Genomic DNA, 12,957 nt, shown 5'->3' with positions numbered 1-12,957 from the left:
TAGGATACGTTACATAAGGAGGATCGAAAATAGGAGATCTGGCGGTCAAGATAAGTTGCAGAAATAATATACGTGTATGTACGTGACGGATCGAGAAGACGAGATCCGACGATCAAGAAGAATTCAGAATATTGAAGATATTTGAAGATATATTGAAGATATATTAAAAATATGTGAAGATTTAGTTTCTTATATTCAGAATATCTCTTGTAACTATCTAATGGTAATATTAGATAGATTTTTTATTATTTCCTAGTTTAGTAATCAGAAACTAGGAAACCCTAAACCCTAAGTCATCTATAAATAGGAGAGGGTTCTAGGATTCAAACTCATCGAGTTATGTCTGACCAATGTAACCGATCAAACCCACATACAATTGTATGTGGTGATTATTAATAAAGAGTTATTTCTCCGTGGATGTAGGTCTTGAGTATTCGACCGAACCACGTTAAATTATCGTGTCTTTACTTTATATCCATACCTCCGATTATTATATAATCGTGAATTTAACATGGTATCATGAGCAGGTTTACCAATCTAGCTTAATCGATTTTTTTTGCTTCCGCTATTTCCAATGAGTTTCTTTCATTGCGATTCTACTTTTCAACCACATGGAAAATTTTCTAAGATTTACATTAAAAGTTTCATTGGCCTTCGACATCGTATTAGAGAAGACTTCAATTTATTGGATACTTATTTCTACTCATCATAGAAGCATGAAGGAGTTTCTGTTTTATTGATTTCTTCAACTCAAAGGTCAGTCTACATCTTTTCATAATTTTTCAACTATTTCTTTAGTTTTTTGAATTAGACTTGTCCAAGTTAGATTTGACCATTGCTTCAACTAAATGGAATAGGTCAGATCCAAACACCATATCATTTTTTTTTCAATCAGACTTCTCTAGTCAGATTTCGTTTGTATTCAAGTGTCTTATAAACCGTGTTCATCCCAGAGGCCAGACCCACTTGCTTGGATTCAATGGATTGTGTTTATTAGGAGTAGTTGAATAGTTGATTACTTGATTTAGATACCTACCAAGTTTGACTCAAAGAAAAACCCGGCACCTTATCCCCGAGTCCACTCAGATTGACTCCAATCCGAAGGTATAACCTTGAGTCCACTCAGATTCCAGTTTTCCAATCTGATTTGAGTCCACTCAGATTTGAACTAAGTTATAACCCTAATCCGACCCGCGAGACCAGCTCCTACAATTCGCTGACCAAGTCAATGAATTTTGACCACCCAATACCCGAGCTGCAGCTTCTTCTTTCCCGTGACAAACTCGAGGGTTCGATTCCGGCGACATTAGCCGGCGAAATTTTCATTCCCAATCGATTGATTCCATCGATTTGGACGTTATATACTAACCACCAAAGATCTACCTTTTGATTTGGTGAAGAATCAACCATTTTTATAACCCGAAAATTCATATTATCGGGACTTTCTCTCTCTACAAACCAATCCATCAACGGTAATTCTTAGCCGAGTTTGATTGATATGGCTTATACCAATCATGGATTAGGAACCTCATAAACATTACATGTGATTTTATCGTTTAATTTGATTCCTAATTTGAGATTGAGAAACCCTAGTTTTAGGACAATCCAGTTTTGGAAAACCCTAACTTTGTTAGAAATTTAATTTCCCAAATTACATATTTGTGACAGTTTGTTTTTCGCCACAGTTTTGTGTGACAAATTTTTGCCACAGTTTCAACTGTCGGAATTTTTTTGTGACAGATATTTCTTTACTGTCACTTATATCCAACTATTCATAGTTGTGACCCATTTTTCTACTGTCACTTATATCCATCTGTGACGCAATTCTTTTGTCACCTTTTCTAGTTTGATATGTGACACTAAATAGATTAATTTCATCTATTTCTCTTCCGGATTCATCCGTGACATTTCCAAAACCATACATTCGGTATGATGACTTCTATTTCTTACCAATATATGTTGGATTTTTTCTACGACAAATAGAATATTTCTATTTTGATTTTTAATCACGGATTCACCCGTAATATTTTCAATATCATACTTTGTCTATGATAATCTTTATTTATTTCCAAGTTCAATTTTTGGAAATTCCTTTCACCTAATAGAGTATATCTTCGACGAATAAAGTATCTCTTTCACGAATTGAATATCTCTATCTTTTCCGGAATTATATCCGCGATCTTGTCTTTTTTGGCAATGAATTTCATGTCGACCATCGTTTTGGTTGTTCCTTATCCAATATTTTTTTGGTATTCCGACAGTGATTTCTTGTCGATTTTAAACAAAACAACATTACTTTGTTGTCATTACTTAAGTTCCTACTTGACGTTTTTTATACGACAAGATATTGATCATCACAACTTTTTAGTTGTTCACATTTTCTTCATACAATGACCAACTTTACATACATGAGAAAAATACATGTAATTTCGTTGTCATTGATTTTTCGCTCAATTTTTTGACCGCAACTACCAACCTTTTGGTTGTGACTTAATCATCGTTCAATCATCTTCCAACGCATCCATAATCCAAGAGTTGCAAGAAGACGAATACGACGAATCAAGAAGTATTTCCTTTTTCTCTCTCCAAGTCGGACACTTCAAAATTTACGTGCTCCAACTTGCGGGGGGGTAATAGGATACGTTACATAAGGAGGATCGAAAATAGGAGATCTGGCGGTCAAGATAAGTTGCAGAAATAATATACGTGTATGTACGTGACGGATCGAGAAGACGAGATCCGACGATCAAGAAGAATTCAGAATATTGAAGATATTTGAAGATATATTGAAGATATATTAAAAATATGTGAAGATTTAGTTTCTTATATTCAAAATATCTCTTGTAACTATCTAATGGTAATATTAGATAGATTTTGTATTATTTCCTAGTTTAGTAATCAGAAACTAGGAAACCCTAAACCCTAAGTCATCAATAAATAGGAGAGGGTTCTAGGATTCAAACTCATCGAGTTATGTCTGACCAATGTAACCGATCAAACCCACATACAATTGTATGTGGTGATTATTAATAAAGAGTTATTTCTCCGTGGATGTAGGTCTTGAGTATTCGACCGAACCACGTTAAATTATCGTGTCTTTACTTTATATCCATACCTCCGATTATTATATAATCGTGAATTTAACAGGTTGATCCAACAGAATTTAGACCCGAAAGATTTCTGTCCGAGAATGCGGATATAGATGTTGGAGGTCAGCATTTTGAGTTGCTACCATTTGGAGCAGGACGAAGGGTGTGCCCTGGGGTGTCGTTCGCACTACAATTCATGCATTTAGTACTTGCTCGTGATGGGCCTAGAAAGTTTCCTAAATAGGTCACTACCCGCAAGTATACGGGCGTCAAGTGATAATTCCGGTAAGTCCGGTTCGTTCCTCAGAGACTAAGTTAATCTATTCTAAATCCTATGACTAATAAGGTTTTCCTTGAAATTGGTTTTTTTTTCTTTGTGATAAAATACTTAAAATACTAAAATAACGAAGGCAATTAATAGCGATGAGAGTAAATCAGTGAGATGGAAGTCTAGGGTTTGAATCCATTATAACTAGGCATAAATATCGACCTAAATCTTATATCGTGTATGGCTCACTATAATTGATTTTCTACGACTCTAACTATTGCCTATCAACTATCAAGTATTCTTCATTAAAGGACTTAACCTAAATATGACGAATCAAGACTTATGAAGCAGAGACAATGAAAGATTTACACACGTTTTCAACATTCACCTATTAACTAAGGAGTATTGGCCATTAAAGAGATTATCTAAATATGACTAATCAACTCGGAAACATAAATGAAGAAGAATTCATGAGAATTTATGGAAAATCAATGCATGAGTTGCTTATCAAAATACTAAGATATTAAGTGAAAATTTACACAAAATCATAATTTCATCGAAACCCTAGATTAGATAAATTAGTTACTCATAACTAAAGAGATCATATTCATGGTGGGAGAGATAAAAATTAATAACATTAAAGAAAGAAAAAGATTCGGAGAAGAAAACACCTTTTTTCGCTTTTTTTTTTTCTTCTGCGCAGCCAAACAGAACCTTAGGGAAAATTATTTTCTCATCTTCCCGGAAACGATTTCCAGGTGAGAAAATAATTTTCCTTCCCTGGTTCTTCTTCTTCCTTCTCTGTTTTCTCTTATTTTTCTTTCCAAACTTCTCTCTTTCTCTCTCTAATGAAGTTATGAACACTCTCTAATAGTTATAACCGAGTATGATGAAGAAAGAAGAAGAAGAAGATGATAATGGGGATTTATAATTTTTATTCAATCTTTCTCTCTCTACAATATCTCTCTCTCTCTCTCAACTCTCTTAATCCAATTCTCTCTCTTTCTCACTAAGATAGGAATCAGAAGAATTAAAATGCGAAAAAGAAACAAAGACAGAAGAAAATTCAAACTCTCCTTCTCTCTCTCTAGCTCTCGGCTCTAACAATGGCCGAGCAGCTTCTCTCTCTCTCTAAACCTTTCGGTTTTCTGTTAATGGTCGAACTCCAAAACCCAGCTCCTCTTGTGATGATGATGTACTGTTCTTCTCTGTCTCCCAGCCGAGTATCCCCCCCTTTTCTCTTTAATCCTTCGGTTATAATAGAAGAAAAACCGATTCCCAAATCCTTCTTTATTTTCCTCTTACCATCTCTGACTAGTTCACTTTCCATCTCTGTCTCATTCTTTCCTTCTCTCTTCTTCTTTCCATTTCTATGTGAAGTCGAAATCTCTCTTTCCCTTCTCGGTTTATCTCCTTTCTTTCTTTCCATCAAAGAAAAATACTTTCTCTCTCTCTCTCTAACTCACGACCTCTCTCTCTCTCTTCTTTCCTCCTTTCTCTTTTTTTGTTTCCTGTCAAGATAGACTGATACGGTGCATTGAAGCCTATGAAATAAAGAGACAGCACTATCTCGGATGGAGGCATGTGGGTCGCAAACTTAGAAGCCGTTCGATTTGACAAGATGATCTCCCGGACACGGTAATATCTTGCGCTCGGAAGTACTGAATCTTGCGCCTAGTGTTGTCCCAAAACACACCCAAGTACCTTCCTAAACATCCCGACAGCATACCACATGCGCCAATGATCGTCCGATTCTCCATGCTAGTTGTCAACACGTGGCTCACTTTGTTCTTGGTCAATTTATTTTGAACAAAACTTTGACTTGGATTATCTTTCGGATCCGGACTCCAATTCGACTCCCGTTTTCGTCGTTGGATTCGTATTGGACTCTACTTTCACATGAACACTAATATTGACCAGAATACCCTTGTCATTAAAATGACCAAAATGCCCTCAAATATGTCTTTATCACGATGTTTTTGCATCGAAATCCGTAAATGAGACCTGAGAAAGAAAATCAAACAAATCATCAGAGTAACTGCTCGAACTGGACTAACTAACCCGAGTTAAGAGATTCAAATGAGACATGTTTCATGTCTCATCAGCTCGCCTCATCCATGGATACGATTTGAATACTCTAAACGAAGAAAATGTGGATCTAACGGAGAGCCCAGAAGGACACGTGAACCACAAAGCATCGCCTCTTGATCTCATCCTCACCCCTCGTCTACATTACAAGTTGTACGAATAGTTTTATATGAGATTTCTTTTTCATTCTTTCAAATACTAATTAAACATCGGTAGATTGCCAAATTTTTCTATTGTAACTTATAAGATAAAATAAATATATTCATGTAATATACAAATGAAATTTCATTTCAAGTCTCTTTTACCCTTTTGTTTTTCTATTTATTGGCGACATAAAAGATTTCGTACCACAATTTTGAACCGGTGATGTACGCTTTGGTAATGCTCCGGGACATCATTGCAGAGTTTTTTCGACTATGTGGAGAGCCAAAAAATCATCTTATTGCTTCACCAATCTTTGAATTACAGCTTGATTTTTCCGTAAGGAAAGTTCATCCATTAGAATTTGACTAATTCTTTTTAAGACATTATTTGACTAATTTTTTACCTAGAACATGCATAAAAAATAATAATGTTTGTTACCCCAATAGGTGAAAAATAATGTGTTTTCACCAACACACCCATACAAATGTATTTATTTACAGAGGCGACAGGCAGGGGCAGGCCTAGGAACACAATTACATTAAACAACAAAAAAGAATACCATCGTCAATGACGATTCGGAGAGCTTCATTACGAAGGGAGATGCTAGAGTGCCCAGTTTTTTGGGCATTTTAATGCCCAGCTGACGTGGAATCACTAAAAGACAAGGTTTTTTCAAAGTTTGACTATGGTGGGGACCGCTTTTGTTTCTAAATGAGGAAATATGTCACCCTCTAAGTACTAATTTCTAAGTCACTCTATCATTTCCCCATTACGAAACTCTATAGAAATTAGTTATAAATTCAAATTGCTAAAAAGATATATAATGTGTCGTTCAAACCAATGATCTTTATATGTTAAGCAACACTCTCAAATAATAAGTACCAATGATCTTTTTTGTACGGAGTATTTTGAAGTCCCCTTGTAAAAGTTAATGGTGCCTCCCCTTGAGAGGAAGTTTGTGAAGGACTGAGGCACTTTTAATACTAAATAGAAGTGTCTTTAAACTTATGAAATCGAATTAATAAAAAAAACCTAAAAGAATAGGATGATTGGATTCAGATCATAACATACATGGGGAACAACTAAACCTGGCACCATTGAGCAATATTGATTTCTGGTTAAATTTAGTAATTACTTTTATTTTAACGAAAAAAGTCCCCAAAATCTTTGGACCAACTTAGACTCTTAACTCGGAGTAGTGAGGGCACGTGCCGGCCCCAACGTGAGTCACTCCTTCGCGATAGCAGATTAGATGGACAAAACAAACAGGTAATGACCAAAAAAATTCCAAATGGACAATAACATTTATCCTAGTCACATTTCCTTCCAGTGTTTACTGTTTTTCGTTTACTGATTTTATTTTTCAGACGTTTTTGTTGTTTTTTCTAACATATTTTTTGTCATTTTTACTGTTGTTTTTTTTGTAATTTCTGAAGCATCTTTTTGTATTTGTCTGTTCTTTTACCAAAAAGTTATTATCAAAACATATTTATCACCCCACCAGTCTTTGGTGCAGTGGTTGGACACCCCTCTTAAGCCCATGAGGTCGTGGGATCAAGTCAAGGTGGAAACAATTTGCTTATCCATGTAATTTAGGCTATAAATATAGTAAATAATGTACTCCCTCCGTCTCAAATTAAGAGACCCAGTTTCCCTTTTGGTTTGTCTCAAAATAAGAGTCCCATTTCCCTTTTTATCATATAAAATTCATTAAATTTCCAACATTACCCTTTATCTCTATATTACACGTTTGTGCTCAAATATATATTGGCCAACAACCAAAAAGGTAAATAATCAAAATTACTTAACTAAGAATACTTACTTAATTTTTTTTTACTATGAATATTTTGTTCATGATTTGAAACTTTTTTCTTAGAACCAAAGTTAGAGGGATTCAAGTGGAGATCGGACATCGAGAACTAAAGAGATTTAGAAAGTATGGACTTGAATTTCTAGTTTGGTAAACAAAAAATTACTCTAGCTAAAGGGTACACTGTGTATGAAGATGAAAGTCATGACATATATAGAGCTCAAATTTTTGTATTCTTTGTCTAAATCAAGTTTTGGCGGCATACTTTTTGATTGATTAAATCTAATTTTACTCTCAAAAACAAAATTTAAGTTTCAACCAAATTTTACCTCCAAAAAATTTAAATCTAAGTTGGATCTAAATTTACCTCCAAAAAAAATTTCAAGTTTCAACAATTTTTTTGTGAAATTATTTGTGTCAATGGAGGAATTCTATAGAAGTCTATTTGTATTTGCTTGATTATTGGTAACAATCTAACTTGGAAGAAAAAATACCATCCAATTTAAAATAAAAATACCATCTAATATTAGGAACAATTTATACTGCTACCCAAAATAATTTGACCATTAAATTGAAATCCAATTTTCCTCCACCTATTTTCGGTAAAGAAATTCATTTTAGATTTAGTCTAAAAAAAGAATCACACAAATCTGAACATTAAATGAGGGTATAAGTGGAAGAAAAAATACGTGAAAATTTTGAAGGATTTTAGGTCTGGGTCTCTTAATTTGAGACAGAGGGAGTAATAATTTGTCGGGTTTTAGTCGTCTTTCATGTTGTTGGACTTTAGGCATCTTTCACATATGGTTTAAATTAGGCGGTTGTCGTGCTTATCACATCTTCATGATGTATCAATGGCGTGTAGCGACTAACGTAAATCGTCGTCGAATTCTCTAAAAAAAAAAACGTATTTTTCTATTTGTCACAAAAATAGTTTCTTTCCTACTTGTGTCGAAATTAAAAAATTTGTTTGTCTACCAAACAAATTGTTGTTTGCATGAACAAACTATTGTTTGCCTTGAACAAACTATTGCTTTTTAATTATTATTTTTTTTCTTTTTCATTCTAAGTAACATTTTATCCCATTAGCCCTATAGTTTCTATTGAACAATCAACATATCGTAACGTATAACAGTTTATATGGAACTAACAGTAGTTGTTTGCCTTGAACATATTATTGCTTGTTTTAAATAAACTGCTAATTTGATGTTTGTCTTGAACAAATTGTTGCTTGTTCGTTATTATTACTTTTTTCTGTTATCATTCTTTTCCGGGCAACATGTTTGTCTCATTAGCCAACAGTTTGTATCGAGAAAACAATAATTTGTATTGGGGAAAAGAAAGTTTGTGTCAAGCAAACAATAGTTTGTATTGAACAAAAACTGTTTTTCCTCACGAACAGTTTGTCTCGAACAAAATATTGTTTGTCTTGAAAAAAACTGACGTTTGTGTTGAACAAATTGTTCTTGTTGGACTACAAAAATATTATTGTCTTCTTCATCACAAGTTTTTTCTCAGTTTATACAATCCAGTGAAAGAAACGGTCCACTTAAGAATTTAAAGATATCATCCATATCGTTTATCTCTTTATATCGATCTTCATCGAAAAACTTCTAATATGTATCATTTGTGGCTTGAAGAAATTAAGAAAAGTGATGTTCATACTCTTTTTGTAATCAAGTTGGTTCTCTTAATTGATGGAAGAAGAACAGAAAAACTGAAAGAGAAAGAGGTGGAGAAGAAATAGAACAAACGAAAGGGTAATTTTGTTAAATGAAGACACCAACCACATTCGTGAATAAAACTAGCGGGACTACCATTTGGTGAAATAATTTTTGTTTCAACTGCCATTTTTTTTTCGAGAAATCAACTACGATCTACGTTAGTCATTAATATCACCGCAATTTCCTAAGTAAACACAATAAATACTTTTATATTCGGGTCCTACTTGTTTTTCAAGTATGGAGTCAAAAGATGGTAACAATGACAACCAAATACTTGAAAGAAATTGAGTTGAATTTGAAAGATTCGAAATTGAGTTGAAGTCTGACAAAATGAAACAGAAAATGAGAGATTTTTTAAAAGAAATTGAGTTGGATTCATGTTTTCTGTTCATTTGTTCTATCTTTCTTGACCAAATCTTCTCACATCTTCTGTTTTTCTGGAGTTTCTTCTCTTCTATAGTCGGTAAGGGTTGATGTTTTGGGATCTTAGGGTATGAGGGTTATCTTAAGGCAAGATTATTTTTACTAATAAACAAGTATTTTATATTTTATTAGCCCACAATTAACTATTTTTTGTAAATTAGGCTCCTAATTTACTGTTTTAGTGTTATTAATGTTAAATAATACAATTTAACCCCCTAAACTAACTATTTTATTGCAAATTAGGTCCCTAACTAACTATTTTACTGAATATAATTCAAGTTAGCCTCTCAATTTAATTATTTTATGCTTAATTATGGTTAAGGAGACTTGTTATGCACAATTGCATCATATTTCTATCACTTTCACAAATTTAGAAATTTTCTCACAGGCCGAAACATTTCAACAAAATGTTTTCACTCTTCGACTGACCGAAATTTTCACCGAAATTGAAATTTCATTCCTCACTTAGAAGCGTTATGAGAACATATATAGAAGCGATGAAAACAATTGTTGTTCGTGTAGTCTTTACCTTGATATAATTAATTTCAAAAGAAAAGCTGAGTGTAGTATCTAGTCAAACTAGACTACATTGACTTCTGAGTTAGACTCTTGGTCACCGTTTTGCAAAGTTTCGACCAAGATAAAACTAATGTTGCAATATCAATATTATACAACAATGGGATCTTCAAACTTTGAATCAGTCTCAAGTTATTGATACAAATTAATTGGTAAAGTAAGTAAGAGGAGACTGAGTGAGGTATTAAGTCATTAATGTCCACTTGGATGACCTGCCAACTTTGACCTTATTAAAATAGTATATGGGTTATTTGCTGGGAAGCTCAAATGGGTTCTACCTCAGTCACTCTGTCTCTCTCTCCCTCACTCCCTCTATAAATGAAACCAAATTTCACATTTCCAAACAAAACAGAAAACCTCTAAATCTTCCAAATTCCTTACAGTTATTGGTACAGATATCAGTACTAAAAGAAGAAGAAAAAACATGGATTCCTTCATGCTTGCTTATTGGGTTCCATTTTCCATTGCTTCTATTATTGCCTTTGTTTTCCTCTACAATCTCTTTTCTTCAAGAAGTACTCTTAAAAATAAGAAGATTAGGACAGCACCCATAGCAACGGGTGCTTGGCCGGTTCTGGGTCATCTCCATCTCTTTGGTTCTGGTGAATTGCCTCATAAAATGCTAGCTGCCATGGCTGACAAGTATGGCTCAGCCTTCAGGATGAAGTTCGGTAAACACACAACACTAGTTGTGAGTGATACCCGTATCGTTAAAGAATGTTTCACTACCAACGATACCCTCTTCTCTAACCGTCCTTCCACTAAAGCTTTTCAACTCATGACTTACGATAATGAGTCGGTTGCCTTTACACCTTACGGTCCTTTTTGGCGTGAGATTAGAAAGATATCCACTCTTAAACTTCTATCCAACCATCGTCTCCAAGCCATCAAGGACGTAAGAGCCTCGGAGGTAAACGTCTGCTTCAAATCCTTATACGACCAGTGTAAGAATCCAAGTGGATCAGCTCCTATTTTGATCGATATGAAGAAATGGTTCGAAGAGGTGTCGAACAACGTGGTGATGAGGGTAATTGTGGGGAGACAAAACTTTGGGTCTAAGATTGTGCAGGGTGAGGAGGAAGCTATCCATTACAAGAAGGTCATGGATGAGCTCTTACGTCTCGCTAGCTTGTCTATGTTCTCGGATTTTGCTCCTTTACTTGGTTTCTTGGACATCTTTCAAGGGAACTTGAGTGCCATGAAACAAAACGCCAAGAAGGTAGACGCAATCCTTGAGAACTGGTTGGAAGAGCATCGGAAGAAGAAGAACTCAGTTGCTGAAAGCGAGCAAGATTTCATGGATGTTATGTTGTCAATTGCCAACGAGAGCAAGTTGTCTGGTCACGATGCCGATACTGTCATTAAAGCTACTTGCCTAGCAATGATTATGGGTGGAACAGACACTACTGCTGTAAGTCTAACATGGATCATTTCTTTATTAATGAACAATCGCCATGCTTTGAAGAAAGCTCGAGAAGAGTTAGATGCAATAGTAGGAAAGGCCAGACAAGTTGAAGATTCAGATTTAAAGAATTTAGTATACATGAATGCTATCGTTAAGGAAACGATGAGAATGTACCCGTTAGGTACTCTTCTCGAACGCGACACTAAGGAGGACTGTGAGATCGGCGGGTTCCATGTCAAAGGTGGGACGAGGTTGCTAGTGAATGTGTGGAAGTTGCAACGAGACCCAAATGTATGGGTTGATCCAACAGAATTTAGACCCGAAAGATTTCTGTCCGAGAATGCGGATATAGATGTTGGAGGTCAGCATTTTGAGTTGCTACCATTTGGAGCAGGACGAAGGGTGTGCCCTGGGGTGTCGTTCGCACTACAATTCATGCATTTAGTACTTGCTCGCCTCATCCACGGATACGATTTGAATACTCTAAACGAAGAAAATGTGGATCTAACGGAGAGCCCAGAAGGACACGTGAACCACAAAGCATCGCCTCTTGATCTCATCCTCACCCCTCGTCTACATTACAAGTTGTACGAATAGTTTTATATGGGATTTCTTTTTCATTCTTTCAAATACTAATTAAACATCGGTAGATTGCCAAATTTTTCTATTGTAACTTATAAGATAAAATAAATATATTCATGTAATATACAAATGAAATTTCATTTCAAGTCTCTTTTACCCTTTTGTTTTTCTATTTATTGGCGACATAAAAGATTTCGTACCACAATTTTGAACCGGTGATGTACGCTTTGGTAATGCTCCGGGACATCATTGCAGAGTTTTTTCGACTATGTGGAGAGCCAAAAAATCATCTTATTGCTTCACCAATCTTTGAATTACAGCTTGATTTTTCCGTAAGGAAAGCTCATCCATTAGAATTTGACTAATTTTTTTAACACATTATTTGACTAATTTTTTACCTAGAACATGCATAAAAAATAATAACGTTTGTTACCCCAATAGGTGAAAAATAATGTGTTTTCACCAACACACCCATACAAATGTATTTATTTACAGAGGCGACAGGCAGTGGCAGGCCTAGGAGCACAATTACATTAAACAACAAAAAAGAATACCATCGTCAATGACGATTCGCGGAGCTTCATTACGAAGGGAGATGCTAGAGTGCCCAGTTTTTTGGGCATTTTAATGCCCAGCTGATGTGGAATCACTAAAAGACAAGGTTTTTTCAAAGTTTGACTATGGTGGGGACCGCTTTTGTTTCTAAATGAGGAAATATGTCACCCTCTAAGTACTAATTTCTAAGTCACTCTATCATTTCCCCATTACGAAACTCTACAGAAATTAGTTATAAATTCAAATTGCTAAAAAGATATATAATGTGTCGTTCAAACCAATGATCTTTATAT

The 12,957-nt window shown here is 34.9% G+C and overlaps 1 pseudogene; it reads left to right on the top strand.

Annotated features, from left to right (window-relative positions):
• The first annotated feature begins 10,486 nt into the window (after window positions 1–10,486).
• Window positions 10,487–12,220, top strand: LOC147551725 (protopine 6-monooxygenase pseudogene; annotated as a pseudogene).
• Window positions 12,221–12,957: the final 737 nt, after the last annotated feature.

Source organism: Eschscholzia californica, unplaced genomic scaffold (assembly GCF_041429995.1).
Source record: "Eschscholzia californica isolate CP2 unplaced genomic scaffold, dmEscCali1.0.p SCAF_3, whole genome shotgun sequence".
NCBI classification, from domain to species: domain Eukaryota; kingdom Viridiplantae; phylum Streptophyta; class Magnoliopsida; order Ranunculales; family Papaveraceae; genus Eschscholzia; species Eschscholzia californica.
This window is presented reverse-complemented; position numbering and strand designations above follow the sequence as displayed.